Source organism: Fukomys damarensis, unplaced genomic scaffold, assembly GCF_012274545.1.
Source record: "Fukomys damarensis isolate Sample0158 unplaced genomic scaffold, DMR_v1.0_HiC HiC_scaffold_11, whole genome shotgun sequence".
In the NCBI taxonomy this organism is placed as follows: Eukaryota; Metazoa; Chordata; class Mammalia; order Rodentia; family Bathyergidae; genus Fukomys; species Fukomys damarensis.
Window position 1 is genome coordinate 26,498,674 of NW_022900923.1, and position 8,142 is coordinate 26,506,815.

The 8,142-nt window shown below is 39.4% G+C and overlaps 1 long non-coding RNA gene across 1 annotated transcript in view; it reads left to right on the forward strand.

Moving 5' to 3' along the window:
- LOC104873732 overlaps positions 1 to 2,934 on the forward strand; it is a 16,329-nt gene extending 13,395 nt beyond the window's left edge. Inside the window, exon 3 of the long non-coding RNA XR_783557.1 lies at positions 2,421 to 2,934. This is a non-coding gene — a long non-coding RNA (uncharacterized LOC104873732). The remainder of the gene's footprint in view (positions 1 to 2,420) is intronic.
- The last annotated feature ends 5,208 nt before the right edge of the window (positions 2,935 to 8,142 follow it).

An 8,142-nucleotide genomic window follows, 5' to 3' on the forward strand; every position in this document is an offset into this window, starting at 1 on the left:
TTTTTTTTTTTTTTTTTTTTTTTTTTTTTTGGTACCGGGGATTGAACTCGGGTCCTTGTGCTTGCAAGGCAGGCCACTGAACCACTGAGTTAAATCCCTGGCCCTATTTTTTGTTTCCTTAAAAATAGTGCCACTGAGACTGCCTTTTGATATAGTTTTGTTTTCTTCTGGAGGGAGTCACATCTCCTCCCGGATCACTTCTCTGCATGTCACGGTCACTCTGATCCACAGTGTGCTATAAACTGTTCTTGGGGAGCTGCATGGGAGGGGCAATGCCACGTAGGAGGAGAATCAAGCTCCTTAGGACACAGAAAGCCAATTATTATCTTAACATGTTTTATTCTATGGGTATCACCTCTGCTGGAAGTTTGTCCTTCACTTGGAATCTTCATGGCCCTTGACCTGACGGGTAGCTTATTCTCTTTCTTTGCTTTGCAGTGTCCCCCAAGGCCTATTAAGGAAGTATTGTTCTGCTAAGTGTTTTACCTGGAGCAACAACAATGACAATAGCAAAAAAAGTTAGCTGGTGGCAATGAAGTGAATTTTTCATAAAATCTCCATGACTGTAATTAACTGAAAGGCAAATAGTTCCCTGGATGCCAAGATTTTCATTTATTTCTTTATTTAATATATTCATTTTGAGTTTCTAAATGCTGTGAGAAATTAGTCAGGGACCAGCTCACCCAGCCAAACAAATATCAGGGAAATTCATCCAGCTTGTTTTCCTTGACTGATCATTACCTCTGATGATGTGACACATCTGACTACTGAATCTTAAACATTTATTATAAATGTTGGTCAAGAAGCTGATGGAACAAAACAGAGTAACTGGGCTCATTTGTTTTGGAACAAGGGTGGAGTTTAAATTTGGTTCTCTGGGAGAAATATTCTATTCCTGTTATGAAACATACTATTGACAGCTGAGAATAAGCGCCATAGAGTTTCTCTATTTTACCCAAACAGATAAACAAAAAATTAAGAAAACATGGAATATATTAACCATTTTATACTCTTATTTTTTTTTTTAAAGAGAGTGTCAAAGAAGAGATAGACTCCTGGCAAAATCTTAGACATTTGGGTTCAAACAATCATTAATGAGCATCAGTAATGTCTATAGTTGGCAACAATGGTAATGATAATTACATATTTCATTATGAAGTGTTGACGGACGGTGTGTCAGGAGAAGAGCTTTACATTATATCTTTACCTCACCCTGAAAAGTGGCTTTCTCAAGATCACAAAGCTACTGAGTGATGGACTCAAGATTCAAAGTGTGGTCCAAAATCAGCAATCCACATATCCTCTACTCTGGTGATCTGACAGTGGGAGGTAGTAAGGATGGCATACAAGATCCTGTCCCAGAACCAGAGCATGGAGGGTCAGGTGCCACATTAGCCTGAAGTCTGTTAGGTGTGTTTAAGTAAGTCTCATAAAATCTTTGAAGATCCTATCAGAGAAGATGCCCGTTTTCTAACTCCCATTGTAAGAGTTTCCTGTTAACAGGTCTGAAAGTTCTTAGACAGTGAACATGAAGTCCTACAGAAATGTGAGGGTTTATTTTGTATGGTGATTGCTATGATGATGTTAGATTCATGTGCAATAGTTAGATATGTGTGATAGCTGCTTTGGGATGAGTTTACTTGAATGAGTTAAATTGATGTCTCATTCAGTGAGGCTGTGGTTCAACATGCATCATCTGATACACTGATGTGCTGAAAATCACATAACTCATAATCAGGAGACAGCAGGAATCATTATGCTGTGTATGTGACTTGATTGACATAGTGACATATATAGTCAAAGCATGTGCCAGGCTCTCTAAACAGATGTCCTTCGTGGGAAACTGATACCTATGGCAGGCTCCCTTCAGTGACTGCAGGCTGGGAATTGATCCTAATACAGAGTCAGCAGGTGTCAGGTGGTCTTCAGAATTATGCAGTTGGTGTTAGCCCCACAGAAGCTCTATCTTGTCTTGAGCACATCTCAGGCCCTTGGTTCTACATGTTGGACATATGTCCAGAGCTGGTTCAGACAGCAGGAGATGGAAGCCAAGCAGAGATTTCTTCCATACTTTGTATAAACCCATGCCTGTGATCTCAAACTGCAGGGAGACTAAAATCTCTTAGAAAAACGGATCAAATGCAACATTCTGGTTTTCATTCTAAAAGATTGCTATTCTGTTCATCTATGATGGGAACCAAGAATCTCCATTCAAAATGTTCTTTAAGAGATTTTGATGTAGGTAAAATGCAATTTCCATTTTCAAGAGAAAAGTGTAGGAGATACAAGAAAGCTACTGGATGATAAAAACAAAAAAAATTGATATACGTCGTGTACTTACTATGAACCAGGAAGTCTTCTAAGCATGATATAAAATGTATATATAAATTAACTCATTTAATATTTCCTTCACTTTACAGATAGAGTGACAGAGGCACATGTTATTTTGAGAACATGCTGACACCTATAATATCATGTCCTGCTTCATTCAGTAAAATGTGAAAGTCTGAGGATCTTGGAGCTTTAATGGAAGGGGACAGATTTCTTCGATTCAATCTACCAGATAGCCCCTGCCCCTGTCATTCCGGCAATATGGCCTGATTCTGCCTAAAACCTCACAGCAGCCTAGTGACTTAGAGTCAGAATTGAGGTCGCGGGAGAAGCGGACCATTCCGGAATCTATTTCAGAAAAGCAAACTTGGAGACTGGCAACCGTGAAGCTCCAGTGTGCTCCAGGCCTCTCATGCTGAAGTGGTTCTGTTTGCAGCCAACTTTCTCTTTGGCTGGAACCTGATGAAAAGCTGCAGGCCTCATACCTGCTATCAAGTTTATAGAATGAAGAGCTTTTGGACCTCTGCTGATTAAAAATATAACGCTAACCTGCTATAACCAACGAGCTCATTTAACTGGAACAGATTGAGGATAAGAGTAAACTCACCCAACTCTACATTTACCCTTTGTTACAAAAAAATTAACCCGTTTTTCCCTCTTTTATTGGCTAGAAGAATAAAAAGGGATGAACTTGTTAACTGGGGATAGCTCCTGGGATAAATCACCCATCCCCAAGAGCTGGTAATTCTTGAACAGTTGTTTAGGAGTGTTCTTTATGGGTTTAATTATCCACACGCTATGCTTTTGAAAACTTTGATGTTGGCTGAGCATTGTGCCTGACTGCTAAAATATTTTATTTGATTGTTCTGCTAGCACTTTTCTCCCAAACAAACGCCAAACCAAATCACGTTCCCCAGAGTTCTCTCTCTTTTTCTCCTCGTGACACTGTTTCTGTTTATGATTACACCGTTCTCCAAGTCCAGGCTCAGAACGAACCCATGCTCCCAGACAAGGAGCTTCGAGAGACATTCACAGAAGTGCTCAGGTCTGCCTTTACTCTTCCAAACTCCCCATCGTTGTCACCACCAGAGTTCAGATCCATTTCCTCCTCCTGGTGTCTGGATCACGCTCTGAAACCTTCACCAACACCTTCCTCCTCTCCTCATCTCACAGTTCTGTTTCCGACCAAGGCTCTGGCTTGCTGAAGTCATACTATTCTTCAGCTTAGAATTTTCCATAACTTCTGTTGCCTGCCAAATACAGATCAAATTTACTAAACTCACACTGATATACAAAACCTATGATTATCTTCCATATTATCTGTCCGGCATTGCTTCCTATTTATTCTTTATGAACTTTTTTGCTATTCACAGGGCTGATTTATCCATTAGGTATAGAGGCACGATGCATAGCCCCAGATATTTTTAGAAGCCATGCTGTTTTAATTCTTTAAATGAAAAGGAAAGATGAATATACTCTAGCACTGTTGTAAAACATAATTTTTTCAGTATTTTTTAATGGAGGAAGAGACCCAAGAAGCAAAAATACTTCAGGCTCATGAAAGTCATAATGCATAATATTCTTATGTCATTCATTTATCCTGAATGCAACTATTCATTCAATCAGTGAAAGCAATTTCTTCTTTCATGTACTAGCCATGAAGGCCTAGTGTCTGTTATCAGAGATTTTAGAAACTACTGTTAGAGATACAAAAGTAAGCAGAGATATTATAAATGATGATACATGCTAAGATCGAACAGAGGGATCTGAGAAAGGAAAGACGGGCAGGATGTGGTCCTGTTACAGGAGAAATGGATGGCGAACCACCTTTTTGAGAAGGTGACATGTTACTTCCGAGTCATAGGTGTAAGAAAGAGCTGGAAAGAACATTGCAGCAGAGTCTCTGGCTGAGACCTGGGCAGTAGGCCGGTGTTCTGCTTCTGGCTCCTCCCAATGAAGGAGGAGCCCCTGGTATCCACGAGATCCTCAAACACAACTGAAGCTCTCCTGTTTCCCTGGGTTTGCTCCCACTGCTTCCTCTTCCCAGAACTCCTTCCCCGCTACTTCCCTTTCTCTGTTTTTCAAAGGTTTACTCTCTCTCTAAGGCCCAGTTCAAATGCCATCACCGCGTCACTGCCTCCATGGTCTCTCCTCTGAGTGGACCAGCTGAAAGGGAGCGCCCCTCCCACTTTCCCACCACTCGCTCAGGTGCTTAGCATTTATCTGCTGCTCTTTTTCCTTCGTGTCTCTCTTATCTCCATTATTTGCCAGCAAATTCTGTGAAGGTAGAGTCTGTATTTTGAATTTAGCATTCCTTGAACACTTCCGCAGTGACCCTCACATATTGGAAATTGGATAAAAATCTTCTGCATACATGAAAAATGAATGAATGCTTGATTCAGAGGTAGAGTATGTCTTTTCATCGCATTCCTATAACATTTCCTTTATTTCTCTTTCTAGATGGGACAGCTATGATGGCTCTTGGGACTCTGAGGCTGGTGATGAAACTCTGCAATTTAAAATGATGTGGTGACACTAATAAATTGCTAATAAATGGAAAACAGAGTCCATCTCCAGTACCTAGGGTTAGAAACTAAATACAAATAAGCAAGGGAATAAGTGTGAATGAGTGTGTGTGTGTGTGTGTGTGTGTGTGGCAGAGGTGTATGCACTAAATAAAAAGATGAAAATCAAGATGCTGCTAATGGGTCGGAAATGGAATTATTTTACATTAGAGTTGTTTACTTAATATTTCTTGTCTTTTAAATATTTAGTGGGAAATAATTTAGTCACCAAACAGTTTTGCACAATCAGAAAGATCACAGGAAGCAATGGGATTGGTACTGTCAGCCCCCCCGCCCCATCAGGCAATAGATGTAAATCAAAGCCCTTCTGGTGGCTGGTCAGGCTGAATGAAGCTGTACAAACCACATCTTACAAAGCTGGTTGGAGCAACACATTGGACCAGCAAAGCAGGAGGAGGTAAGGGGAACCATTCTCCGACTAAAGCATGGGTAAGTTTAACTGATGTTTCATAGTTGTATGGCTGTCAGAACTTGGTTGCTGGGATTTTAGAAGAAGGTGGCAAGTCAAAGATATCCCATTCAACAAGTTAGAAGTGGAAAAGAAAAGTAGACAATTCAAACAACAATGTGAAAATCGTGGCAACCAGAAATGCAGCAGCTGAGTGAATGATGTGACTTTCAGGAAGTGTTTTGTGACCAACCTTTTTTTAAAAGTAAGCTTTAGGAAGATAAAGTGGGGAGGATGGGGTGACTCTATCACTTCATTTTCAGTGGAAATTCATTGGCCTGAGAAGTGTGAAGTATTGATAACAGGTAATAAGGTGGGGTGGGCACCTGAACCTCAGAAGGGCTTTTTTAAAAAACTGAATTTATTGGTACATTTTAAGTATACAGTACAGTTACATTCATTATTGGGATCTTGTACCTTTACATGACAGGTCTCAGTTCTCATTTTTTCCCCTGTCCCTGCCCTCCTTTCACCCCCCTCCCCTCCCCATTTACAAACACTTTACTTCCATTTTTTCATTTTCTCATATTTTTTTCTTTTCCCATATTACCTTTCCCCAACCCTTCCCACTTTCCCTACATCTTTAGTCATTTTCTTCCTATTTCACATTGTCAATTATCTCATTAGGATCTTATGTACTATTATACTTTTTCACACCAAAGAGACTATTTGGTATTTACACATGTGTGCCTTATTTATTTCACTTAGGAGTATATCCTCAATATGTATCCATTTACCTATGAGTGAATCTAATTTCTCATTCTTTATGGCTAATTAGTATTCCATTTTATAGAAAAACCACATCTTCTTTATCCAGTCTCCAAGTGATGGGCAAATGGGCTGCTTCCAAGTTTTAGCTATTACAAACTGTGCTGCTATAAATATAGGTGCGCATATATCACTATGGTATGATTCTTTTAATTCTTTTGGAAAGATACCCAGAAGAGGGATGGCTGGGTCAAATGGAACCTCTCGTCCCAGCTCTTTGAGGTATCTCCATATTGATTTAAATAGTGGTTACCCCAGTCTGCACTCCCACTAACAATGGAGAAGGGTTCCTTTCTCCGCACAACCCCACCAACTTTTGTTATTGTGTGATTTCATGATAGCAGCCATTCTTTGTGGGGTGAGGTGGAGTCTCAGTGTTGTTTTCATCTGCATCTCTCTAATGGCAAGTGATGTGGAGCATATTTTCATATTTACTTGCTGCTTTTATTTCTTTGTCTGAGAAATGTCTGTTCATTTCAGATGCCCATTGAATCAGGTCTTTATATTTGTGGGGGCTGATTGTTTTGCGTTCTTTATATATTCTAGATAATAGTCCTTTGTCCGAGGAGCAGCTGGTAAAAAGTTTTTCCCACATTGTAGGTTGGGTCTTAGTTCTGTTGATGGTTTCTTTTGCAGTGCAGAAGCTTTTTAATAAGATGAGATCCCAGTTGTTGATTCTTTGTGCTAGTTCCTGAGCTACTGAGGATTTGTTCATAAAGTCTTTTCCTATGCCAATGTCTTCCAGAGTTCTGCCTAACTTATCTTCCAGCAAGTTTAGTGTTTCTGTTTTAATATTTATATCTTTAATCCACTTGAATTGTAATTTAGTGCATGGTAAGAGTTAAGGGTCTAGTGTTAATCTTTGGCAGGTTGAGATCCAGTTTTTCCAACACCATTTATTAAAGAGGCTATCCTTCCTCCAGTGGGGACTGTCAGCTCCTTTGTCAAAGATGAAGTAGCTGAGTACATCTGGAGTTGTTTTTGTGTCTTCCAATCTGTTCCAATCTGTTTAGGTCTGTTTCTTTGCCAGTACCATGCTGTTTTTATCACAGTGGCTTTGTAGTGTAGTTTCAAATTGGGAATTGTTATACCTGCTGCCATGTGTCTGTTGCCTAGGATGGCTTTTGCTAGTCTAGGTCTCTTCTGCTTCCAAATGAATTTTTGGATTCTTTTTTCTAGTTCTGTGAAATATAGTGTTGGAATTTCAATTGGCATTGCATTGAATCTATATAGCAGTTTTGGTAGTATGGCCATTTTCACTATGTTGATTCTTCCTACCCAGGAGCACGGGTTATCTTTCTACTTTCTTATATCCTCCTCGATCTCTTTTTTCAGAGTGCTGTAGTTTTCAGGGTAGAGGTCTTTTGCTTCTTTTGTTAGATTGATTCCCAGATACTTCATGTTTTGGATGCTATTGTGAAAGGAATTGTTTCCCTAATTTCTTTCTCAGTGAGTCTGTTATTTGTGTACAAGAAGGCTATTGATTTTTGGGTGTTGACATTGTATCCAGCTACTCTGCTAAAAGTGTCAATTAAGTCAAGAAGTCTTTTGGTAGAGTTTTTTGTGTCTTCAATGTAGAGCATCATATCATCAGCAAAAAATGACAGTTTAACTTCTTCCTTTCCTATCTTTATTGCTTTAATTTCTTTCTCTTGTCTAATTGCTATGGCTAATGTTTGAGAATTATATCGAAGAGGAGTGGTGATAGTGGACATCCTTGTCTTGTTCCTGATTTTACCATGAAGGTTTCAGTTTGTGGCCTTTTAATATGATGTTGGCTGTTGGTTTTGCATAGGTAGCCTTTATTAAGTTGAGATATAGACCATTGACTCCAATTTTTTTGCAGGGTTTTCATCATGAATGGGTGTTGAATTTTGTCAAATGATTTTTCTGCATCTATTGAGAGGATCATATGGTTTTGTCCTTGACTTTGTTAATATAGTGTATTACATTTATTGTCTTATGGATGTTAAACCATCCTTGCATCCCTGGAATAAATCCAACTTGGTC